Source organism: Carcharodon carcharias, chromosome 14 (assembly GCF_017639515.1).
Source record: "Carcharodon carcharias isolate sCarCar2 chromosome 14, sCarCar2.pri, whole genome shotgun sequence".
NCBI lineage: Eukaryota > Metazoa > Chordata > Chondrichthyes > Lamniformes > Lamnidae > Carcharodon > Carcharodon carcharias.
Window position 1 is genome coordinate 7,071,185 of NC_054480.1, and position 27,093 is coordinate 7,098,277.

A 27,093-nucleotide genomic window follows, 5' to 3' on the forward strand; every position below is an offset into this window, starting at 1 on the left:
GAGGTGTTGTCTTTCAGACGAGATGTTAAACCGAGACACCGTCTGTCCACTCAGGTGGACATGGAGGGTCCTATGTGTCATGAAGCTATTAATGTATATAGTATTATTGGAAAATATTTTTCTTTTAAAATAGAGGTTTAGTCTGTGGGTGTGTCTCAATTGGATTAAAGCCAGCTAGTCTGGGTGCTTTGATGTGTACTAGTTTTGATATGTAAGGAGATAGCGTGTATTTGCATTTTTTGAAAAGAGCATTCAAGAGGTAGGATGAAAACTGACACCTATCTAGCAGATACCAAGCCATATGTTTATATTACTAATAAAATTGGTACTATGAAAGAGGTTTTATTGTTAGAAAAGACTGGTGATACAATGAGAATTTACATTCAGGGGCAGTGGTAGGTATAACAAGACAACTATTTTGTGTGCGCAGGGCAGAGGCAATGTGAGATCAAAAGGCAGCTGTAAGTCTCCAAGTGGCTCCACAGGAACCAAAGTGAAAAGAGCCTCATTTTGAATTCATAAGGTGAAAATGCTTTGTCTGGTGTCAGGTTAAGTCTATGGATGCTGTTGCCTTATTGGAGATTAGTCTGGGACTTTGTTAAAAGTTATGATCTTAGTAATTTGTAGCCATGTGTATAAGTTTAACTTGTGCAAATTAATAAAATGTTTCATTTAACTTCATATAAAACCTCTCGAGAACTGGTGGTATGACTCCTGTATTTAGAGTCGCATCTCAAACATAACACTTAAAAATATAGGTTATGACAGTTGTTTAAAGTTTCCCCCTGGGATTTTTAAATAACTCAGCTTTACCAACTGCTCAGTCATAACACATATTTGAAGAAAAACATTAGAATTCTCCTCGGTGTCCAAGTCAATATTTATCCCTCAAACATAGATAATCTCATCATTATTAAATTGTTGTTTATGGGAACTTTCTGTTCACATATTGGCTGTTGTGTTTCCTACTTTACAACAGTATCTACACTTCAAAAAGTACTTCACTGACTGCAAAGTGCTTTGGGACATCCTGAGGTAATGTAAAGCTTTATATAATTGCACATCTTTCATTTAAAACATCGGCCAAGATTTTATGGCCACGCACAGCATGTCTCCCCAACCCCAGTGGCTGCGCCGAGCCATTGAAATCTCCATTTAGTTTGGTGGGCGTGTAATATCCCACCAGGTGGGAGGGGCTGTAAAATCCTAGCCATGATGTGCGATGAGCATAACACAGCTTGGAAAGGAATAGTGACTTTGAACTTATTATCCTGAAAGCTCTCCACCAATGGGACTGTTCCTTACATTCTGTCTGGATCTGTTGTAATCTCATGGATAGAGGCTAATCACCGATTGGTCGACAACTTCATTATCATTGTACCATTTGATTAGCGAGATGGTAGAGGGAGAACTATTTGGACCTTGGTGTTATATTGTCTAGGGATTCCAATGTCCCTCGATGAGCTTTGTACCTTAACAAAAATGAGTTACATTCACGACTGGTGATCCAAAGGGAGATATAGGGAAAAATTATCCCCCCGTCGGGGGGGGTGGGGGGGGGATGTGTGGGAGCGGGCGTGGGTAAGCGCGCCTCCGATCAGCGCCCCCACATCTTATCTTAAGGCCTGCCCAGCTCTATGCGCTCCCTGTGCAGGGGGGTAGGGGGGACGATTCCCTCAGCCGGGGGTGCATGCGCGTGAAATAGCGCACAGATCTCCCAGAGACTAAGTGCTGCGTCAGGGGGATCGGCTCCGAATTAAAATTTGCAATAAAAACGATAAAAAAATTTCCCCGACATGTCCCCTCATGTGACACTGTCATGTGACAGGAGTTGGGACATGTCCGTAACTTTAACTGAAACCTTAATTAAAAATGTACAAACCCTCATGGAACCTCATCCCGCCCATGGATGAGGTTTCATGCTTTGTCTGAAGCCCGCAGGGTTCCTGGCCTACCTGCCAACCCTAAGCTTGGAGGGCCAGGTCCGTTAGTGATTCTAATTAGTTTCTCAATGGCCTCAATAGGCCATTGACAGGTCGGTGGGCGCACAGCTGACTCGGCTGCACCCCTGCCGACCTGAAAATGGAAATGACTCAGGGTGATGTCGAGAGTTCCACCCAATGTCATCCCGTGTCATTTTACACATCGGCGAGTGGGCCCCACCCCCCCCCCCCCCCCCCCACCCCCGCCGCTTACCGACTGGAAGATCCTGCCCCTGTAGATGTTTCTTGGATATGCTCCTGCATATATTCTGTGGCACAAACATTATTGTGGGGCAAGCAGTGAATGAGCAGAGGAATTCTGTGCATCAGTTTAAATGTCCTGTGTCATGTGTATACCACAATAGGGGCATCTCAGCATGGTTGCTCCATCTCACTTTCAAATTACTGCACAGCCCAGCAATACATTTGGACAGGATCATGAATTTGAAATGCAGACTATGCCCAGAGAACAGCCAGTTCCTGGTGAAGGATGCACAATTTCGCATCTTCAGACCTCTTGGGGGTCATTGAAGGCGACATAAAGCGATTCCTGTGTGCCAGGGCATTACAATGTGCAATGTCATCACTGGTGCCACTTGGAGTAAAGTGACATCAGCACTAAGTGCCATCTTCCTCACTGAAAATGTTCCACATTGCTTGCTGGCAGAAAGGAGTTATATTGGGCACTCTCTCTCTCTTTACTTCCTTTCCCACCCTGGGCAATCGGACAGTCTCCATTCTCCTAAACCAACGTTATCAATAATTAATCCTTCACAAAGTTCCTGATTAAAGGCACCTCTAACTCCCTATGCTGAGCTCTAGGTGTCAGCCGTGGCACAGTGTATGCCACTCTCACCCGAGTCTGGGAGTTCAAACCCCACTCTAGAGATTCACACACAGAATCCAGGCTGTCTCTCTCCCAGAGCAGTGCCACTTCGCTCACAGTTATGGATTGAAGGTGAGTTGTAATGAGGAAAGTTTTCTGGAACTGTGAAAAAGGGAGGAGCAGGAATGAGACCTAACTCCACAGGTATGACAATCATATCCTCCATACATGTAGCCCACTCCAAACCCCTTTGTGGGTCTTATCTGGTCATCAGACAGTGATCAAGCTTCCTGAGGGCGAGAGGTGAAGCAGCTATATTAAACGTTTTGAACCATGCTTAGACCGTCATTGGAGTATGTGCCCATTTCCACTCTCCATATTACAAAAAGATATCGAGACACTGGAGACAGTGTAAAACAGGTTTACAAAGGATGGTACCAGAACTGAGACATAGACAGGTTGGTGGAGTGGGCAGTAAAGTGGCAGATGGATTTTAACATAGAGAAGTCTGAGGTCAGATATTTAGGGAGGTCAAACAGTTACAGGGATTACAAAATAAATGGGAATATACCAAGAGGGGTAGATGAAGTGAGAGATCTTGGCGTACAAGTACACAGGTCCCTGAAGGTAGAAGTTCAAGTAGACAAGGTTGTAAAGAAGGCATATGTAATTCTCTCCTTCATTGGCAGAGGTATAGAATATAAAAGTAAGGATATAATGTTGGAATTGTATAAAAGACTGGTGAGGCCACAACTGGAGTACTGTGTGCAGTTCTGGTCACCACATTAGAGGAAGGATGTAATAGCTCTGGAGAGAGTGCAGAGGAGGTTTACAAGAATGTTGCCAGGGTTAGAAAAGTGTAGCTACGAGGAGAGATTGGCTAGGTTGGGTTTATTCTCCTTAGAACAAAGAAGGCTGAGAGGTGACTTGATTGAGGCGTACAAAATTATGAGGGGAATAGATAGAGTGGACAGGATAAAATTGTTTCCCTTGATGGAGAATTCTAGAACCAGGGGACATAGATTCAAGATAAGTGGCAGAAGGTGTAGGGGGGACATAAGGAAGAACTTTTTTACGCAGAGGGTAGTGGGTGTCTGGAACTCGCTGCCCAAGTTGGTGGTAGAGGCAGAAACTTTAAACTCTTTTAAAATGTACCTGGATCTGCACCTTAAGTGCTGTAAACTGCAGGGCTATGGGCCGGGTGCAGGAAGGTGGGATTAGAAAGGGCATGGACAAGATGGGCTAAATGGCCTCCTCCTGTGCTGTAACTTTTCTATGGTTCTATTTTACCTATCATGGAAAACTGAACAGGCGGCTTTCATTTCTTGGGAAAGGAGAAGGCTGAGGGGTGACCTGATAGAGGTCTGTAAAATTAGGAAGAGGCTTTGATAGGGTAAGTGTGAAGAAGATATTTCCACTTGGGGGGAAGCTCAAAATGAGGGACTATAAATATAAGATAGTCACAAATAAATCTAATAAGGAATTCAGGAGAACCCTCTTTACCCAGAAAGTGGTGAGAATGTGGAACTTACTACCACAGGGAGTGGCTGTAATGATTAGTATAGATATCTTTAACAGGAAACTGGATAAACACATGAGGGAAAAAGTGATAGAAGGATATGCTGATAGGGTGAATGAAGAGAGGGTGGGAGGAGATAAATGTGGAGTATAAATACTGGCCTGGAACAGTTAGCTTGGAGTCATTTACAACATGGAAGGAGGCCTTTCAGCCCATCTGGTGAAATCCAGCCAACTGGCCTGATTCTGTGCTTTACATAGTCTCTCTGCAAGAACAATTTAACTAGTCCAACTACCCTGCCATCTCCCTGTAGCCCTGCAAATCTTTTCTCTTCTGGCGTTAATTTAATTCCTTTTCAAAAGTCATGATTTAATCTGTCTCCATCACACTCTCAGGCAGTGCATTCCAGACCCAAACCTGCAAACAAGATTTTCTTCATGCCTCCTTTGCCTCTTTTGCCAATCACCTTGAATTGTGCCCTCTGGTTCTCAATCCTTCTACCATTGGGGAAATGTTCTCCCTATCTACTCTGTCCAGACCCCTCGCGATTTTGACTATCTATCAAATCTCTTTTCAAGCTTCTCTTCTCCAAGGAGAACAACCCCAGCTTCTCCAATCTATCCACATAACTGAAGTCCCTCATCCTTGGAGCCATTCCTGTAAATCTTTTCTGCACCCTCTCTAATGCCTCCACATCCTTCCTGTAGTGTGGACAAAACTCAAGCTGAGACACAACCAGTGTTTAATAAAGGTTCATGATAACTTCCTTGCTTTTGTACTCTTGTACATTCTAAATGAGGTTATGCAATTTAAATAAGAATGGAGGCCCAGCTTCAGTTCAACCTTGTGCAAACCTGTTGCACCCAGAGATTGCTCCCCACACAGTCCTCACTAGCAAGGTAACAATATCCAATATCAATAATCCAATATGCAATATAAAATGCCCGGTATGCAATACCTATTTCCAGTGTTTTGTACGTTATTCTGGAAAATGAAGTTTTAAAAACACATTTTTAGTGTGTAAGCTCCCGGGTGTGTTTTATTGTTAATATAATGAATCATACGACAGCTAATCAAGGTCATGAAGGAAAGCAAGGTTCAAAAACAGTTTAGTCCAATTACGATAAACCATTCCCGGCTTTTAACCTTGGATGTCTGTAAGGCATTTCAAGGTTAATTAGGAGAAAATCAATGCTTTTGTTAGGAAATAATAATTTCAGCTACCATTTAGCAGCTAGCAAACACTGTTCAGTAATTTAAACCACAGGATATCAGGTCTAATCCTGGTTAAGTGAGTCCCTAATTTTGACAAGTCACTATTTGTTAACCCATAGCAAAGCAGATTAAAACACAGCAGTCAGGAATACAAAAGGAGAAGGCATGGACTAATCTTGCACCAAGGCCCATGGATTTGTAATCATAAATATATCTGCCACACACCTACATATATGACATACTTCCTACGTTACAACGGTGACTACACTTCAGAAGTTGGCTGTAAAACGCTTTGGAATGTCTCGAGTTCATGAAATGGGCTTTATAAATGCAAGTTCTCCCCTTCTTTCCCATTTTGTTAATCGGAAGCTCAGAACACATTCTCTCACACTTTATGTGGATCCTCACTTAATTTGAAATCAGGTTGGGCAACAACAACAATTTGCATTTATATAGCTTCTTTAATATGCTACAACTCCCCAAGGCGCTTCACACAAGTGCTATCAAACAAAACCTGACTCCGAACCAAATAAAGGGGCAATAGGACAGGTGACGAAATGCTTGGTCATTTACCTCATTGATATTTGTGGGATCTTACTGTGCATAAATCGGCTGCTGTATTTTCTTATATTGTAAAGTGACTACACTTCATTGGCTGTGTGGCAGCTTGGGGTATCCTGAGGATGTGATACATAAAACGGTGAACTTCATCAGATTCTAATGAAAGGTCACAGATCTGAAACATTGGGCAGGAGTTAATCCAGGCAATGGTGGTCTTGCCCACCAGCTGATGAACACATATCGCCTCCTCTGGGGAAAGCCCACCATATTAACTACTTGTCAGTGACAGACCTCCCCCACCGGTATCAAGGACACCGGCTGCCCCTTTCTGATACAGGGTCCCTCCAGCAGGCACTGAATGCCTGACAACGAGTGGAGTCCCAGGAACCCACTAGCAAACTCAATGGGGTTTGCTTATCGAACTCCCTGCACGACAACTACCCTGCCCACTGCTGGGTGAAAACCAGGACGAGGCTCATAAGACGACGTTAAAGGACTCAAACCCAGAACCTCAACTGCAAGAGTAGGTATGATCTGAGTGAAGTACAACTGCCAGAAAATGAATGGGTCTGTCATGTTTGTTTAAGCAGCACCATAACAGCTAATTTTACAATTCATGACAAGCTCTACACAGTGCAAATCTACATCGCTGTAATGTACGCTCAAAATGTCAAGTGTATTTTTCAAAGCCATTACATCCTTATCAAAGCCTCCTAACATGCACTTTAATTTAAAACATTGTGTATGTATCACGCTAATATTTGAACCATCTGTGTCCACATGAGAGATGTCTGATGCGTGTGACTGCTTTACCATTTATAATGGATCAAGACTCAGTGAAGGGCTATTGCAGTCTGTACAGAGTTCAAACTAACCTTCACATGATGGGAGAGATTCATGGACTCCCATGTCCAGAGTCTGCTCATCCTGTGCACTCACTCTCACTTGTACATTCTGGAAACTGTTTGAGAACGGTGAAGATACCAAATCACAGCTCCTCCCAACCAAACCAAAAAAACACACAAAACGAGAAAGAATGGCTCAACGGATCTCAGATGTTAAGCAGTCTGCGATTTCTTCTCTTCCCTCTCTGTGGAAAACACCTGACTCCCACTCTGAAAGCACTCCGGCTCCAAGCAGCGCACCCTCTGCACAAGCACCACCTGCTAATTGGAAATCACAGAAAGAGCGCTACTGGAGAGGAGGATGGGGACCAGAGAGGCGTTTGCTGTGATACTCCTTTTGGAAACTGATTGAGGGTATTTAAGTGGTTCAGCTCAAGGATGCAATACCACCCAACTTCTAGGTTCTGTCCACTCTCCGCCAGGGTGAACGAGTTCTTCAACAGCACCTGGCAAACCCACAACATCTACAATCTAGGGAGACGAAGGCACCGATCGTTCAGGAACACCATCACCTGCAAATTCCCCTCCAAGCCATCCCAGAAGAAAAGAATCTGTTCGGACCAGTATCCTTATTTCCCAGCTTTAACCATGTTTTCATTCTGGGACACACCCCCTGACTCGGAAATATATCAGCAGTTCCTTCACTGTCGCTGGGTCAAAATCCTGGAACTCCCTCCCTAACAGCACTGTAGGTGTACCTACACCACATGGACTGCAGTGATTCAAGAAGGCAGCTCACCACCTCCTTCTCAAGGGCAACTAGGGATGGGCATTGAAGCCTATGTTCCATGAATGAACAAATAAAGTATTTAAAAAAGAAATACTTGTATTTATATAGCACCTTCATGACCTTAGGACACCCCCAAATTTTTTTTTATTCATTCATGGGATGTGGGCTTCGCTGGCTGGGCCAGCATTTATTGCCCATCCCTAGTTGCCCTTGAGAAGGAGGTGGTGAGCTGCCTTCTTGAACCGCTGCAGTCCATGTGGTGTAGGTACACCCACAGTGCTGTTAGGGAGGGAGTTCCAGGATTTTGACCCAGCGACAGTGAAGGAACGGCGATATATTTCCAAATCAGGATGGTGAGTGACTTGGAGGGGAACTTCCAGGCGGTGGTGTTCCCATCTATCTGTCCTTGTCCTTCAAGATGGTAGCGGTCATGGGTTTGGAAGGTGCTGTCGAAGGAACCTTGGTGAATTCCTGCAGTTCATCAAAATGCTTTACAGCCAATGAAGCTGCAATGTCGGAAAGCAGGACTGTATTGAATTGGGAACAGTACTGTATGGATATGTCATTGAATGGGTTACCCTGCACTGATACTCCAGAGAATGTGAGTTTAAATCACATGATTGCAGTTTGAGAATTTGTGCTTATTTCACCTCTGTGGGTTCCCGCCGTTGTATAGCTGTGGTGACTGGCTCCACATAAATTCTGCAAGAGGTTGGCAGCACCAATAACATCATTAAGCCTCCATTTTAGATGCTACATGGGTGAGTTAATCTATTTCGAAGTCTGTTTGGATCAATCAGTTTCAAAGCCGTTGAGAGTAATGTGTCAGTGGGTGGGCGGGCACAGTGCAATTTCAGGGACACATGGAGTCAGGGAATTTTAAACCCTCCCCCTGCACTGTTCCCACCAACCCAGGAGGGAGGAGTCGAAATCACCCAAATCTCCCATTTAAAATAAAATCTTCATTAACTCCACAAACAATTCAATAATGTGAGATTCTTAATAAAAAAAAACAATTCCAGTGGACACTCTTTTCATTGAGAAGGGTTTCATAAATCTTCTCAATGTGGGTTGATCTATTATTTATTTGTGGCTAGCCCCATCACTGTCACAGAGGGACTCTTCAATTGAATATTGAATGTTTCACTGTCTGTGTGAACAGGAGCCAGTGCACTTCACACTGAGAGGGTGTTAGCTACTTGTCCCAATTTTAACCAAATCCTCCTATGAGAATAGAGTCGCTTATGGGTCAGAAACCTTCAGTTTACACCCGATTGAATTTTCAGCATCAGTTAAATCAGTTGAGGGTAAATTGGGCTGAGTGCTGATTGTGTCTGGGGAAGGAATGCATCAGGAAGTGCAGCTAGTGCAATTGTCATAAATAGAGAGGGTCTAAATGGACATGGCAAAAATTGGCAGGATGAAAATGTACGGGGTTTAAATGGACAGAGTGTAATTGCACAGAGTGCAAATGGACAGGGTGTGAATGGACAGGGAGTGGATGGACAGGGAGTGGATGGACAGGGTGTGAATGGATAGGGTGTGAATGGACGGTGTAGATGGACAGGGTGTGAATGGGCAGGGTGTGAATGGACAGGGTGTGGATGGACAGGGTGTGAATGGACAGGGTGTGAATGGACAGGGTGTGAATGGACAGGGTGTAGATGGACAGGGTGTGAATGGACAGGGAGTGAATGGATACGGTGTGAATGGACAGGGTGTGAATGGACAGGGAGTGAATGGACAGGGTGTGAATAGACAGGGCGTGAATGGACAGGGTGTAGATGGACAGGGAGTGAATGGACAGGGAATAAATGGACAGGGTGTAGATGGACAAGGAGTGGATGGACAGGGTGTGAATGGACAGGGTGTGAATGGACACAGTGTAGATGGACAGGGTGTGGATGGATAGGGAGTGAATGGACAGGGTGTGAATGGACAGGGTGTAGATGGACAGGATGTGAATGGACAGGGAGTAAATGGACAGGGTGTAGATGGACAGGGTGTGGATGGATAGGGAGTGAATGGACAGGGTGTGAATGGACAGGGTGTAGATGGACAGGGTGTAGATGGACAGGGTGTTGATGGACAGGGAGTAGATGGACAGGGTGTGAATGGACAGGGAGTGAATGGACAGGGTGTGAATGGACAGGGTGTAGATGGACAGGGTGTAGATGGACAGGGTGTTGATGGACAGGGAGTAGATGGACAGGGTGTGGATGGATAGGGAGTGAATGGACAGGGTGTGAATGGACAGGGTGTAGATGGACAGGGTGTAGATGGACAGGGTGTTGATGGACAGGGAGTAGATGGACAGGGTGTGAATGGACAGGGTGTAGATGGACAGGGTGTGGATGGATAGGGAGTGAATGGACAGGGTGTGAATGGACAGGGTGTAGATGGACAGGGTGTGAATGGACAGGGTGTAAATGGACAGGGTGTAGATGGACAGGGTGTGGATGGATAGGGAGTGAATGGACAGGATGTGAATGGACAGGGTGTAGATGGACAGGGTGTAGATGGACAGGGAGTGAATGGACAGGTTGTGAATGGACAGGGTGTAGATGGACAGGGTGTGAATGGACAGGGTGTAGATGGACAGGGTGTGAATGGATAGGGTGTAGATGAACAGGGTGTGAATGGACAGGGTGTGGATGGACAGGGTGTAAATGGACAGGTTGTAGATGGACAGGGTGTAGATGGACAGGAAGTGAATGGACAGGGTGTGAATGGACAAGGTGTAGATGGACAGGGTGTAGATGGACAGGGTGTGAATGGACAGGGTGTAGATGGACAGGGTGTAGATGGACAGGGTGTGTATGGACAGGGTGTAGATGGACAGGGTGTGGATGGACAGGGTGTAGATGGATAGGGAGTGAATGGACAGGGAGTGAATGGACAGGGTGTAGATGGACAGGGAGTGGATGGACAGGGAGTGGATGGACAGGGTGTAGATGGACAAGGTGTAGATGGACAGGGTGTGAATGGACAGGGTGTAGATGGACAGGGTGTGGATGGACAGGGTGTAGATGGATAGGGAGTGAATGGACAGGGAGTGAATGGACAGGGTGTAGATGGACAGGGAGTGGATGGACAGGGAGTGGATGGACAGGGTGTAGAAGGACAAGGTGTAGATGGACAGGGTGTGTATGGACAGGGTGTAGATGGACAGGGTGTGGATGGACAGGGTGTAGATGGACAGGGTGTGGATGGACAGGGTGTAGATGGATAGGGAGTGAATGGACAGGGAGTGAATGGACAGGGTGTAGATGGACAGGGAGTGGATGGACAGGGAGTGGATGGACAGGGTGTAGATGGACAAGGTGTAGATGGACAGGGAGTAGATGGACAGGGTGTAGATGGACAGGGTGTAGATGGACAGGGAGTGAATGGACAGGGAGTGGATGGACAGGGTGTGGATGGACAGGGTGTGAATGGACAAGGTGTAGATAGACAAGGTGTAGATGGACAGGGAGTAGATGGACAGGGTGTAGATGGACAGGGTGTAGATGGACAGGGTGTGGATGGACAGGGTGTGGATGGACAGGGTGTGGATGGACAGGGTTTAGATGGACAGGGTGTAGATGGACAGGGTGTAGATGGACAGGGTGTAGATGGACAGGGTGTAGATGGACAGGGTGTAGATGGACAGGGTGTGGATGGACAGGGTGTAGATGGACAGGGTGTGGATGGACAGGGAGTGAATGGACAGGGTGTGGATGGACAGGGTGTGAATGGACAAGGTGCAGATGGACAGGGTGTGGATGGACAGGGTGTGGATGGACAGGGTTTAGATGGACAGGGTGTAGATGGACAGGGTGTGAATGGACAGGGTGTGGATGGACAGGGTGTAGATGGACAGGGTGTGGATGGACAGGGAGTAGATGGACAGGGTGTAGATGGACAGGGTGTGGATGGACAGGGTGTGGATGGACAGGGAGTGAATGGACAGGGTGTGAATGGACAGGGTGTAGATGGACAGGGTGTAGATGGACAGGGTGTGGATGGACAGGGAGTGAATGGACAGGGTGTGAATGGACAGGGTGTAGATGGACAGGGTGTAGATGGACAGGGTGTAGATGGACAGGGTGTGAATGGACAGGGTGTAGATGGACAGGGTGTAGATGGACAGGGTGTAGATGGACAGGGTGTGGATGGACAGGGAGTGAATGGACAGGGTGTGAATGGACAGGGTGTAGATGGACAGGGTGTAGATGGACAGGGTGTAGATGGACAGGGTGTGGATGGACAGGGTGTGAATGGACAGGGTGTGGATGGACAGGGTGTAGATGGACAGGGTGTGGATGGACAGGGAGTGGATGGACAGGGAGTGGATGGACAGGGTGTGGATGGACAGGGTGTAGATGGACAGGGTGTGAATGGACAGGGTGTGAATGGACAGGGAGTGGATGGACAGGGTGTGGATGGACAGGGTGTGGATGGACAGGGTGTGTATGGACAGGGTGTGGATGGACAGGGTTTAGATGGACAGGGAGTGGATGGACAGGGTGTGGATGGACAGGGTGTGGATGGACAGGGTGTAGATGGACAGAATGTAAATAGACAAACTGTAAACAGACAAACTGTAAATTGTCCGAGGATAAGTGAACAGGCTGTAAAAGAATATTGTGTTAATGGACAGGTTATAGATGGATGGGTCAGTTAAGATCACAGCATCTGTTACTTATAAGAATGTCTTGCATTTATTCAATGCCTTTCATGACCTTAGCATTTCCCAAAAGACTTTACAACCGATAATATAATTTTGAAGTGTTGCAATGTTAAAAATATCTTAGCCAATTTGTACACAGCAAACAACATGATAATGGCTCGATAATCTGACTAAGGCACTGGTGTGAACTCCCCTACTCTTCCTCAAGCCGTTCCATGGAATCTTTTATGCCCACCTGAGAGGTGAGACATGGCCTTGTTTGACCATGTAGCGCTCCCTGAGTCGTCACTCCAAAAGTGAGGTGCTCCCTCAGTGCTGCCCCTCCAACAATGCAGCGCCCCCGAATATTGACCTTCCAACTGTGCAGCACTCCCTCAGTACTGCCCCTCCGACAGTGCAGCAGTCCCTCAGTACTGCCCCTCCGCCAGTGCAATGCTCCCTCAGTACTGATCCTCTGACAGTGCAGCAGTCCCTCAATGCTGACCCTCCAACAGCACAGTGATTCCTCAGCGCTGCCCTTTGACAGATCATTGTTCCCTCACCATTGTCACTGAGACAGTGCAGCACTCCCTCAGTATCAACCCACCAATAGTGCAGCACTCCTTCCAGACTGCCCCTCTGACAGTGCAGCTCTCCCTCATTACTGGCCCTCGGACAGTGCAGCACACCCTCAGTACTGCCTCCCTACCAGTGCAGTTCTCCCTCAGTACTGCCGCTCTGCTGGTGCAGCTCTCCCTCAGTACTGCCTCTCTATCAGTGCAGCTCTCCCTCAGTACTGCCTCTCTATCAGTGCAGCTCTCCCTCAGTACTGCCGCTCTGCTGGTACAGCTCTCCCTCAGTACTGTCTCTCTATCAGTGCAGCTCTCCCTCAGTACTGCCTCTCTACCAGTGCAGCTCTCCCTCAGTACTGCCTCTCTACCAGTGCAGCTCTCCCTCAGTACTGCCTCTCTACCAGTGCAGCTCTCCCTCAGTACTGCCTCTCTACCAGTGCAGCACTCGCTCAGTACTGCCTCTCTACCAGTGCAGCTCTCCCTCAGTACTGCCTCTCTACCAGTGCAGCTCTCCCTCAGTACTGCCTCTCTACCAGTGCAGTTCTCCCTCAGTACTGCCTCTCTACCAGTGCAGCTCTCCCTCAGTACTGCCTCTCTACCAGTGCAGCTCTCCCTCAGTACTGCCTCTCTATCAGTGCAGCTCTCCCTCAGTACTGCCTCTCTACCAGTGCAGCTCTCCCTCAGTACTGCCTCGCTACCAATGCAGCACTCGCTCAGTACTGCTGCTCTGCTGGTGCAGCTCTCCCTCAGTACTGCCTCTCTACCAGTGCAGCTCTCCCTCAGTACTGCCTCTCTACCAGTGCAGCTCTCCCTCAGTACTGCCTCTCTACCAATGCAGCATTCGCTCAGTACTGCCTCTCTACCAGTGCAGCACTCACTCAGTACTGCTGCTCTGCTGGTGCAGCTCTCCCTCAGTACTGACCCTCTGACAGTGCGTCACTCCCTCAGTACTGCCTCCCTGCTAGTGCAGCCCTCCCTCACTCGTGCAAAAGAGCATTGCCAGTCTCGATTTTTGTGCTCAAGGTTCTGGAGTGACACTTGAGCCTTCAATTCCTGACCTCGAAGTGAGTATGCTAACTACTGAGCTACATCTGACACTGCAGCGAAAATCTTTAGCTATTCTTTGAATCTTGTACTGTCAACTCATTCAAACCTCATTCATTTAATTCAGTAGGTGGATAAGAGATAGTGTTTGACCCTGGTTCCAAAATCTGCTGTCTCATAGTGATGGTTGTAGCTATTAATTACTTTCCGCTCATATTGAAGTCACTGCTGCATTACTACACATTGAGTAAACTGCTGCTGGAACAGCTTTTAATTTTTTATGAGACTGGCGCAAATGGAGTTGAGCAGTCCAGCAAAACAGTTTAATATTTAATAATGATTTTGGGGCAGCTGGTTATAGAGTGTCTCTCGCTCTGAAAGTATTTGCGATGAAATTTTAATTTTAGTTTGTTGTGTGATAAAAGAAAGAAGCAATTGGTCTACATTACACATAGGGTTTTAGCGCTTTTAATAACTTCTCTCCTTAATTTTCTGCAATTGGGGATGTTCCCCTGAGAGCAGAGGTTTAGTAGGTTTACACAATCTTGAAAGGTCTTGAGAGAGTAAACAAGGAGAAATTGTTTTCAGTGGTAAAGGATCAGTGTGATATCATTACAGGATGGAAAAAGGGACAGTGTGCTGCATGGAAAATCCAGTACCCAACTGAACTAGTTTAATCCAGTTTGGCTATACATACATACACATGTGACCATAAGAGGGTGTTACTACACTATTACGTTCCTCCCTCCTTAATGAGAAAGTATACAATGTTCAAATTCCTTACAAACTATATACATTTCTTGTTTTCCATTTATTTACAAATCCAACTTAACCACTGGTTTCCAATTCCTAAGAGTATACCTCCTTCCTTGACACAAACTTATAGAACTGGGGAAGGAATTTGACCCATTTTGGTCTTAGTCTGAGGGGAAGTTTTCTCCAACAAGGGCTGATTTTGACCTTGACCTTCAATTGGATTTTCCATTTCATCAGGGCATACCTGTCTGACTCTGACTCAGATCTGAGCTGATCTCAGGCACCACTTGTGTTGGAGTATCTATTGTACTCGGCTCGTACCCCAACTATCCAATTACATACGAACGTAAGAATTTGGAGCATGGATAGGCTATTCGGCCCCTTGAGCTTGCTCCGCCATTTAGTAAGATCATGGCTGATCTGACTGTAACCTCCCGCCTACCCTTGATAACCTTTCACCCGTCTGCTTATCAAGAATCTAACTGTGCCTTAAAAAACATTCAGAAACTCTGCTTCCACTGCCTTTTAAGGAAGAAAGTTTCGAAGACTCACCACCCTCTGAGAGAAAAAGTTTCCTTTCATCTCTGCCTCTCTATCTTAAATGATTTTATTAATTTTTATTAATTTATTATTTGATTTTTTTAAACAGTGACGCATTTGATTCTTCCCAATTCTCTTCTTCTTCATGAACCTCTGAAGGTAAACATGATCTATATGCACAAAGCTAACCTTTCCACTCCCAAACATCCGAACCAAATATATGCAAGGATCACATATCTTCATGGGTGGAATCATCCCAGATTTGCACAAAGTGCGGTAGTGGGCGGGAAGAAAGTCATTTCACCCGCCAACTGCAATGGTGGGTTTTCACGCAATATCGTCCCATTCCCACCTTATGAATTATTCAACCACAGGAAACATGCTGCCTCGCTTGGGGGGGGGGGGGGGGGGGGGGGGCGGCCTTGGACTTTCCCCGCTACACCGTGACCTCACCGCTTCCCCATGCAGGGCGCCATATTTAAACTGCAGCCAAGTGCACACTTCTCAATGTCTGAAGCCCAGGTCTGCTCCAGAGAAGATATGGCCATAGGAGGCCCTCAGTCTCACCACTCCAGCTTGGGAGGTGCCGGCAATGGTGGTCAGTGCCAATGCTTATACAAGAGGTCGGCCATCCAGTGCAGAAAATGGATGAATGATCTCACCTGTACCACCAGGGTAAGGCAACCATTTTATCACTCTAACCTCACACACTCACAAGGCCATCAGACATTCGCTGGCATCTTCCCTCCATCATAAGGTCAGAGGTAGGGATGTTCACTGTTGATGGCACAACATTCAGCACCATTCACAACTCCTCAGATACTGAAGCAGTCCATTCCCAAATGCAGAAATACCTGAACAACACCCAGGCTTGGGCTGACAAGTGGCAAGTAACATTCGCGCCAGACAAGTGCCAAGCAATGACCATCTCCAACAAGAGAGAACCTAACCATTGCCCCTTGACATTCAATGGAATTACCATCACTGAATTCCCCCACTATCAACATCCTGGGGGTTACCATTGACCAAAAACTGAATTGGACGAGCCATATAAATACTGTGGCTACAAGAGCAGGACAGAGGCTAGGAATCCTGTGGTGAGTAACTCACCTCCTAACTCCCCGAAGCCTGTCCACCATCTACAAGGCACAAGTCAGGAGTGTGATGGAATACTGTCCAATTGCCTGGATGAGAGCAGCTCCCACAACACTCAAGAAGTTTAACACCATCTAGGACAAAGCAGCCCGCTTGATTGGCACCCCATCCACAAACAGCCAGAAGAAATAGAAGAGATATTAACTGAGTACTTCTCATCAGTATTCACCAAAGAGAAGGACTTGGCGGTCGATTTGTCTGGGGAAGAGTGTGTAGATAGCCTGGATCATGTTGAGATCAAAAAAGATGTGTTGAAGAATATTAAGGTGGATAAGTCCCCAGGGCCAGATGGGATCTACCCCAGAGTACTGAGGGAGGCAAGGGAGGAGATTGCTGGGGCCTTGACAGAAATCTTTGTATCCTCACTGGCTACAGGTGAGGTCCCTGAGGACTGGAGAATGGCCAGTGTTGTTCCATTGTTTAAGAAGGGTAGCAGGGATAATCCAGGAAATTACAGGCCGGTGAGCCTTACGTCAGTGGTAGGGAAATTATTAGAGAAGATTCTTCATGACAGGATTTACTACCATTTGGAAGCAAATGGGCGTATTAGTGAGAGGCAGCATGGTTTTGTGAAGGGGAGGTCGTGTCTCACTAACTTGATCGAGTTTTTTGAGGAAGTGACAAAGATGATCGACGATGGAAGGGCAGTGGATGTTATCTACATGGATTTCAGTAAGGCATTTGACAAGGTCCCTCATGGCAAACTGGTACAGAAGGTAAAGTCGCACGTGATCAGAGGTGAGCTGGCAAGATGGATACAGAATTGGCTAGAAGACAGAGGGTAGCAGTGGAAGGGTGCTTTTCTGAATGGAGAGCTGTGACTAGTGGTGTTCTGCAGGGATCAGTGCTGGGACCTTTGTTGTTTGTAGTATACATAAATGATTTGGAGGAAAATGTAACTGGGCTAATTAGTAAATTTGCAGACGACACTAAGGTTGGAGGAGTTGCAGATAGTGAAGAGGATTGTCAAAGGATACAAAGGGATATAGATCGGTTGGAGAATTGGGCGGAGAAATGACAGATGGAGTTTAATCCAGACAAATGTGAGGTAATGCATTTTGGAAGGTCTAATACATGTAGGAATTATACAGTAAATGGCAGAACCCTTAAGTGCATCGACGGGCAGAGGGATCTGGGTGTACAGGTCCACAGGTCACTGAAAATGGCAACGCAGGTGGATAAGGTAGTCAGGAAGGCATATGACATGCTTGCCTTCATTGGCAGGGGTATTGAGTATAAAAGCTGGGAAGTCATGCTGCAGCTGTATAGAACCTTGGTTAGGCCACACTTGGAATATTGTGTGCAATTCTGGTCGCCACATTACCAGAAGGATATGGAGGCATTGGAGAAGGTGCAGAGGAGGTTTACCAGGATGCTGCCTGATCTGGAGGTTATTAGCTATGAGGAGAGGTTGGAGAAACTCGGATTGTTTTCACTAGAGCGACGGAGATTGAGGGACAACTTGATAGAAATTTACAAAATTATGAGTGGCATGGACAGAGTAGATAGTCAGAAGCTTTTTCCCAGGGTGGAAGAGTCAATTACTAGGGGACATAGATTTAAGGTGAGAGGAGAAAACTATAGAGGAGATGTGCGGGGCAAGTTTTTTACGCAGAGGGTAGTGAGTGTCTGGAATTCGCTGCCAGAGGAGGTGGTGGAAGCAGGTACGATAGTGGTGTTTAAGAGGCAGCTTGACAAATACACAAATAGGATGGGAATAGAGGGATACGGACCCCGGAAGTGCAAAACGTTTTTGTTTGACAGGCAATATGATCGGCGCAGGCTTGGAGGGCCGAAGGGCCTGTTCCTGTGCTGTACTTTTCTTTGTTCTTTGTATTCACTCCCTCCATCACTGACACACAGTAGCAGCACAGTGTACCATCTACAAGATGCACTGCAGGAATTCACCAAGGTTCCTTAGGCAGCACCTTCCAAACTCATGGGACAAGGGCAGCAGATAGATGGATAGATGGGAATACCACCACCTGGAAGTTCCCCTCCAAGGCACGCACCATCCTGACTTGGAAATATATCGCCGTTCTTTCACTGTTGCTGGGTCAAAATCCTGGAACTCCCTCCCTAACAGCACTGTGGGTGTACCTACACCACATGGACTGCAGCGGTTCAAGAAGGCAGCTCACCACCACCTTCTCAAGGGCAATTAGGGATGGGCAATAAATGCTGGCCCAGCCAGCGAAGCCCACATCCTTTGAAAGTATAAAAAAAAGAGATCTCACTCACTGCCAGCTCAAGGGACATCACCACTCACTCTCTCACACACACACCCTCACATCTCCATCTGGCCTCATCTCCTCTGGAGACTGCCTCCTCAGCCCTCACCATCTTGAGGCCACTTGCACAGATCAACATGTGCCCCCCCACACACAACCTGGGACACCCTCCTTCCCCAGTACAGCCCTCGCCCTGCAGCCTCTTCCCTTGTCTGAGGCCACGTCTCCCCCTTACCCAAGCAAGCCCTAGCCCTGCAGCCGTTGAAAAGCTACCCCCACCTTATGGCTGGTCTGGTGGGTGGAGATCTGTTCATGAGCCCCCCCATCAGTGATGTGGTGCTGCCTGTGATTCCTGGTGCTGATGACTGTGAGAGCTGCCTGAAGCAAAGTCGGCAACAAACCTCAAAGTCCCGAGTGAAGTGCAGCTCACCAGGTGCACGTCTCTTATGTACAGTTGTGAAACACGTTAGTGTGCAATCACACCGATGTGCCTGGATGATCCAGCGTTGGGGGGGTGGGGAGTGGGGTGGTGGGGTGGGGGGGGTGGGGGGGGAGTGTGATTCCGGCGAGCAGGGCTTATAATGAGATGTAGATGTAATAAAATGACATCCCAATGAGTGGCGGTGGGAAACGCGGCTCAACATCCACGGGTGGAGCAGAGGATCACCAACTGGTTTCACTATGGCGTGAAACCACTTTTCTACCTTCTCGCCATATTGTCCTTCCCTCCCCCCACCCCGTCTCTGTCCCCTGTCCCGTCCCATCCACCATGGTGCCTGATGCCAATGGGGCCAGAAAATTCCGGCCCTTGGCTCTTCCTGGTAACCACTCCAATCACCTCTTTCCCCTTAGCCTTCTGGCTCAACTCCAGGCTTCTTTCTCATACTCTACCCCATCACAATTCTCTTTCTGCCTGGATTATTTTCTCTTCTACTGACTCGTGCTAAATGTGGCTCCAGCAATGAAAACCTCATTCTAGTCTGTTTCCTAAGGGACAATGCAGCTGATTTTCTGCTGGCAGTAATGTGAGATGTGTTACCATAAATACGCTGGATATTTGCTGGTTTGTGATTCATTTACATCTAAACTATCTTCCAATTGTATCGAGAATTTTCTTAACAAGAGCACGCTTAACAGAGCACTCTGATGCTCCATTTGAAGCAGGATGATATGGTGGATCTCGAATATATTTTATCCCGTTCATTCTCATAAATTTTACAAACTCTTCTGAACAAAACTGAGGCTTGTTGTCGAACACAATTTCCTCTGGGAACCGATAGGCAGCAAACAAACTGCACAAAACATCCAGAGTTTTGCTGGTTGTTGTTTGATTCAACAGAAATCCCTCAACCCATTTCAGCTGGCTATCTATTGCAGTGAATAGATGTTGTCCTTCAAATGCTGTAAAAGTGATGTGCAGCCTCTGCCACACCCTCACTGGCCACTTCCATGGTTCCAAAGGTACTGATGGTGGTTTCTTTTCTACAGCTTGACATGTTCTACACTGTTTCACTGTGTCTCTTATGTCATTATCTAACCCTGGCCACCAAAGATAGCTTCTCGGTAGACTCTTTGTTAAGCTCATCCCTGAAGTGCTGATCATGAAGATCTCATAGCAACAGCAATCTCAACTCGTTCTTACACATAAAAAAATAGCCTGATTACTAAATCCAGTGTCTGTGTTAGCCACCAGTTTGCGATATAGTCATATTCACTTGCCAATGTAGGGTCTCTGCGAATCGGTCTACCCAATGTCATCCGCTGTGACCAGCAACTCATCTACGTGTGAAAAGAAAACTACCTCCACCCTGTTGGGCTCTACCTCCGATGGGGATGGCAATCCAAACGTTGTTTCGGGATTACAATGATCTTCCGACTGTCTTTACTTAATGTCGTACCAATAAGCAGACAAAATCCAAGTCCATCTCTGTGTTCGGGCTGCAGCTACATTGAGCACTGGAGACTTCTAATTCAAAATGATCTGTTTTTATTATGAAACTACAACCCATACAAGTATTTATGAAATCTTCTTACTGCAAAAATCAAAGATAATATTTCACGTTCAATCTGAGCATAATTTCGCTCACTGGCATTGAGGGCGCAGAAAAGAAATGCAATCAGTCCCTCCAACACCTCAGAGGTCACAGCACCCACTCCATATAGAGAGGCATCATGTGCCAGCTTAATCTTTTTGGACACGTCGTAATATATGAGCAATGAACCACCTAGCAGTTTACTTTTGCACAACTGGAATGCTTTGTCACACTCCCTTGTCCAATTCCAATACCCTTCCCCAAGAGTCCATTCAGTGGATGCAATAAGGTTGCCAAATTTGGAATAAATTTACCGTAGTCACTAAGCCCAAAAAAGAACTGAGCCCCGGTATATGCTGAGAGGATGTGAGCACATTTCTTATTGCTTGAGCCTTACCCTCAGTAGGATGGAACCCATCTTTGTCTGCCACCCTGTGACCTTACAAATACTCTACAGAGTTTTGAAACATTTCACATTCATGTGCCTCCATCTGAACTCCAGGCTTTTCCAAACATTGGAGCACCTTATTCCGCCTGTCATCATGGGTCTGCCTGTTTGGAACTGAAATAAGCGTCACCTGAATAGCGCACTCCCTGAATTCCTTACAAAATTTGGTTCATCGTTCCTTGGAAAATTCCAGGGGCTGAAGAAACACCAAGTAGCAGCTTTTGAAACTGGAATAGACTCATGTCTGTATTATTTGTCAAATACAACTCAGACACATCACCTAACGCAAGTGGAAGATAGGCATTTGTCGGATCTAATTTTGAAAAACTCTAGCCTCCTCACACCGTTGCGTACAGATCCTCCATGTTTGGCAAAGTTTTGGGTGGATTACGTTCCAATGCCTGATTTACATTTACCTTATAATCCCCATATACTCCTACACTACCATCTCACTTTGCTGCTACCACTATGGGAAAAGCCCAATTCCTCTGTTCTACTTCATAGATAATGCTCTCAGACCCCAGTCATTTCAGTTCTTGCTCTACTTTCTCTTTTAGAGCATAGGGTACTGGACAGGGTCTGCCACAAGCTTGTCTGCATTCCTCTGGACTTGTATATTGGCCTTATATCCTTGAGTTGGTTTGTCAGTTTAACTAAACACCTGAGGGTACTTGGCGATCACGCTTTCTTGCATTGTGAATTTTGTTTCCACGTGAGAAAGCTTGTTCCAATTGAATTTAAGCACTATTGACCAGTTACTTACTAACAAGGCTGGTTTTTCACCCTTCTCCACAATGATGGACAATTTTTGCATGTTGCTTCTTATTATGTGACTGGAACTGATACACTTCCCATTATAGGAATTTTCTTTCCTCCATAACTTCCCAATTCTACGCCTGATTTCTCCAGTTGATATTGACTCAACTTTTCATGGTATAACGATACAGAAATCCCACTGAATGATGCACACGTGTTGGCTTCCATGTTTACTGGAGCTTCATCCAATGCCCCTTGGATTACGACACTCTACAAATTTCCACCAGACATCCTTGTGCTTTGGATTCTATGCGTCTCAACAGACCCCTCATCAATCAGCTGCTGTTCAACAACCGTACGCAGTGAATGCCGTCTCCTCCAGCCAGCTTTTATCCTGTTTACATTCTTTCAACATGCCTTGGCACAATGACCCTTTTTGCATCTGTAGCACTCTGTCCTCACAAATGGACAATTCGGTGCTCAGTGTTGGTCTAAGCATCAGTAACAGGACTTTTTAATACCTCTGCTACTACTAACCGCTATTGTTGGGGCCTACTGATTACTCAGCTGCAGCTTATTTACTTCAGTAGACAACTGGTGGTTGTTTTGACTTCTCCAAGTCACATTCCTCCATGTCCATGGGCAATGCTGCTTGACAAACTGTGTCAAAAAATAACTACGGCAATATCAGCAGCTTGTTGCAAATGTGTTCACTTTTTTAACCACACACAGATCTGTCCCGTAATTCTCTCCCTTCAAATTCTCCAAAATTCCACTGGGAGGGCGGCTTTTTCAAAGCGACAATAAAGTCTTCAATCTCCTCACTGGCCAACCGATTCCTAGGAACATGAGGAAAAACCTTTCCACCCAGAGGATGGCGGGCATCTGGAATTCGCTGCCTAATTTGGTGGTTGAGGCTGAAACACTCAACTCATTTTAAAAGGCACCTGGATCAGCATCTGAAGTGCTGGAACCTGCAAGGTTACAGACCAGGTACTGGAAAGTAGGATTAAAATGAGTGGTTGGTTTCTTTTTTCTCTTTTTGGCTGGCGCAGACATGATGGGCTGAATGGCCACCTTCTGCACCTTGACTTTTCTGTGGTGCTATGGTTCTATTTTATTTGATTCACCATCTCTTGCCCTGTCACTGATGATCCTGAAAGTAGGTGTTATTAGTACAATAGGTTGCCACTTCCAAGACTTTTCCCAGTATTGGGGGTCTCTGACATGCGGGGAGACTGATTATGGTGCCCAGTACTTGTAAAAGAAAAACTCATGAACCAATCCAGTGAACCTTTATCCACTCTGAGATAATTGTATCCTTCCTTAGCTTTGGAGACCTAAACAGTAAATAGAGCTCCACCTTTGCTTCCACCTCTATGATTGCCGAAACACCAGCCGATGGAGAGAACATTCAAAGAGTTTCCCAGTTTGTGTAACCTGGACAATCACATCCTCCAAGTATTCACAAGAAGACAACATGAGCCAGGCATCCATCTCAAACAGAGATATCCTAAGTGGAGGCAAGGACTTATAGCCGTGTGGATTCAGGGTGAACCCTCCAATTAATCAAGAAGCTGGCTGATGGTGTGAAGTCAATGAGTACTTGTTTGGGGAGCTGTGTTGGTTTTGGGGCGTGCCAGTGGAAATGTGCTGAGCTGGGGGCCTCACATCTTAGTGCTGGGACCACAGCTGCTTCTAGCTTAATTAAATGGCCTGGATTCAGAAATCTTAATGTTTAACCATTACATCAGCACAATACAAAGGAAGGAAAAAGAAGACTTCCATCTCAATAATTCTTTTCATGACCTCAGGCAGCCCCAATGCGCTTTACAGCCATCGAGTACTTTGTCTTGAAGTCTTGTTCATCGTTGTAATGGAAAAACAGTCGCCAATCATGTCATAGCAAGGTCCCACAAACACTAATGTGGTGTAGGACCAGATCAACTGTTTTTTAGGTGTTGGTTGAGTGCTAAATATTTGTTAGGACACAAGGGAGAACGCTCCTGTCCTTTTAGAAATAGTTCCCGTGATTCTCTTAAATCCACCTGTGAGGACAGACTTGGCCTCAGTTTAACACCTCATCAGACAAGACAACAGTGCAACCCTTCCTCACTACTGCACTAGGAGTGGCAGCCTACCTAGATTTGTGTTCAAGTCTCTGGAATGGGATTCTGAACCACGCTCTTCCTACTCGGGGGGACAAGAGTGTTACCCATTGAGCCACAGCTGGTATAAGTCATCTTGGGTTCTGGTGTTCTGCACAGAAACAACCCCACCCCCTCTCCACCAAACCCTGCATTATAAAAGCTACAGGGTACAGAATTTAAAATAGTCTGGCTGACATAGATGTTTGTTTGTACTGGGCACAGGCTGCAAACTGTTCAAAGCCCCAATCAATGAAATGCCACATCTGCAACGTTGGAACATTATTAAACTCCATCAGTAGCAGCAGAAAGTTTGTTGATGAACATTATTAAGATTGAGAGACCAGAGATAAACACCTTAACTGCAGGAACATTTTACATCAACCATTGAATATCACCTGTCATTTGTGACTCCCACAAACATCACCAATCTAGTAACTTGAAATAGCTTATCAATTTACTTCCTTTGTCTCTCCCCTATCAACCTCCTTTATTTCATTCCTTGACTGTTTTTGAATTCGATCTTATCTTTTCAGCATGCCTATATTATCAGTCCCTCAAATATTTTTTTTCCAAATTTTTGCTACTGGAAATGCAGACTCATGAAACTCATTCTCTCCCAGGGTCTTAAAACTTATGAAGGTTTTTTTCCTCTTTCAGGATTGTTTTTATTATTCATTCGCAGGTTGTGGGCATCTCTGGCAAGGCCAGTATTTATTACCCATCCCTAACTGTCCTTGAGAAGGCGCTGGTGAGCCATTGGTTACCCGATATGTCCATTTTCACAGCACAATGTCTCCATACGGCCAATTAGAAAGCAAAAGATGCTTCCTTATCCAAGTGGATGATATTTGACTGTCAGTCAAGAAGTCCTTTTCATCCCATGTCGAATATTATTGCAACTAATGGACAAAAGAGTTCCAAGAAAATTATGGAAAATTCAATTTTGGAGGGTTTTGGTAGTGTAGATAGAGAGAAACTACTTCCAAAGGCAGGAGAGTCAGTAACCAGAGGATACAGTTTTAGGATAATTGGCAAAGATCCCAGAGGAAAAGGATGTGAATTTTTTTTTACACCATGAGTTGTTGTGATCTAGAACATGCTGCCTGAAAGGGAGGTGGAAGCAATTCAATAGGCACTTTCAAAAGAGAATTGGATAAATAAAGAGGAAAACATGTGGGGCTATGGGGAAAGAGCAAGCAAGAGAGTTGGATTAGTTGATGGCCCTTCAAAGAGCCAGCATTGGCAAGTTGGGCTGAATGGCCTCCTTCTGTGCTGTAGGAGGTTGAAACCAGGAAACTCCACAAGCGGTCGGAGGGCTAACAGAGAATCCTTATTCTCAGCTGGTCAACGGTCAACCATTTGGGGAGGAAATGAAGAACAGAGAATGCCGCAGGAATCAAACCCCAGCAAGAGTACCCACCTTCAGGGGAGCTATGGGAGGAGACTGAAATAGAAATGTTCCCACCATAAGATTACAAGAAGAGATTCCAATGGGTAAACCTGGATGAGCCTCTACTGTAGTCCTGAGTGTAGGTAGACACTGACAGTAACACCTTTCTAAACATACAACTTGAAGGAATGTAGTATGAGAAATGTATGACCCTTACAATGTTTTGATGTAGTGACGGTGTTTTTCACGTATAATTAAGACATAGTTGACTCTGAACTGAAGTGGCCGATTAAAGAGTTACAAACTCCCTCTCAACAATATGGTGGGAGCACCTTTGCCACATGGACTGCAACTGTTCCAGAAGGATAGTAGAAATCAGGAGCTCTCTCCCTGCAAAAGGCTGTTAAGGCTGGGGGTAAATTTAAAATTTCAAACTGAAATTGATAGGTTTTTGTTGGGCGAGGGTATTAAAGGTTACAAAGTCAAGACGGGTAAACAGGGTTGAGATACAGATCAGCCATAATCTAATTCAACAGCGGAACAGACTCCATGGCAAACTGACTGGAGATGTGACTTAGATTTGTTTTCTCACATTTTTACATCGTATTATACAGAATATACAGCACAACACCAGGACATTCAGCCAAATAGGTTGACATCGGTGTTCATGAGAAAAGAGACTTGCATTAATAAAGCACCTTCCACAACTTTAGAATGTTCCAAATTGTTAGCACTTTTGCAGTGTAGTCACTGTTATAACATGGGTAGCATGGCAGGCAACTTGCACACAGCAAGATCCCACAAACAGCAATCTGGTAAAGGACAGTTAATGATCTACGTGAGCCTCCTCCCACTCTATCAGCATATCCTCCTATTCCTTTCTCTCTCATGTGTTTATTATGCTTCTCCTTAAATCCATTTATACTATTTGCCTCAAATGCTCCCTGTAGTAGTGAATTCTAAGTGCTAACCATTCCCTAGGTAGGACATTTTTCCTGAATTCCCCATTGGATTTATTAGTGACCATCTTACATTGATGGTCCCTACATCTGTATTCCCCATAAAGTTTAGTAAAATGATATTGGCACTTGGATTTTCAAAATCATTTGAAATATGAAAGTTTGGATAAGCTGTCATATGAACTGTGGTTTATCAAACACTAGCCTCATCCTGGAATGGGACAGCATTCCACAAGTCACAGCTCAGAGCACAGAAAGGATCAGTTGATCTCAGTAAAATCTTTCAAATGTGCTGAGCATTAGCCTAAACCTCCTGTACACGCCAGCAAGCTTTTATGAAAAGATAATATTGTAAAATTCATTAAATAGAAAGGTGAACTTGCTGACTGATCTTTTTTGCTGAACTTGCCACTTATTGGAAATGCTTTTCCTGACTGTGTTTTTAGTTAATTCTTCCCCCACCCACTTCCAACCTTACCTTTTATGAGTTCTGTTAACAATCAATAATATCTTCCTTCAGCCTTTGCTTTCAATATGCAGCATGAAGTCAACAGGGCAAATGGCCTCCTTCTATATTGTAACCATCCTATACAAAGCTTAAAGTAGCAAGCACCGTTGGATTTCCCCTCCACTGGCAGTAGCTGCAGTACAGTAAGTTTAAATGTTAGTG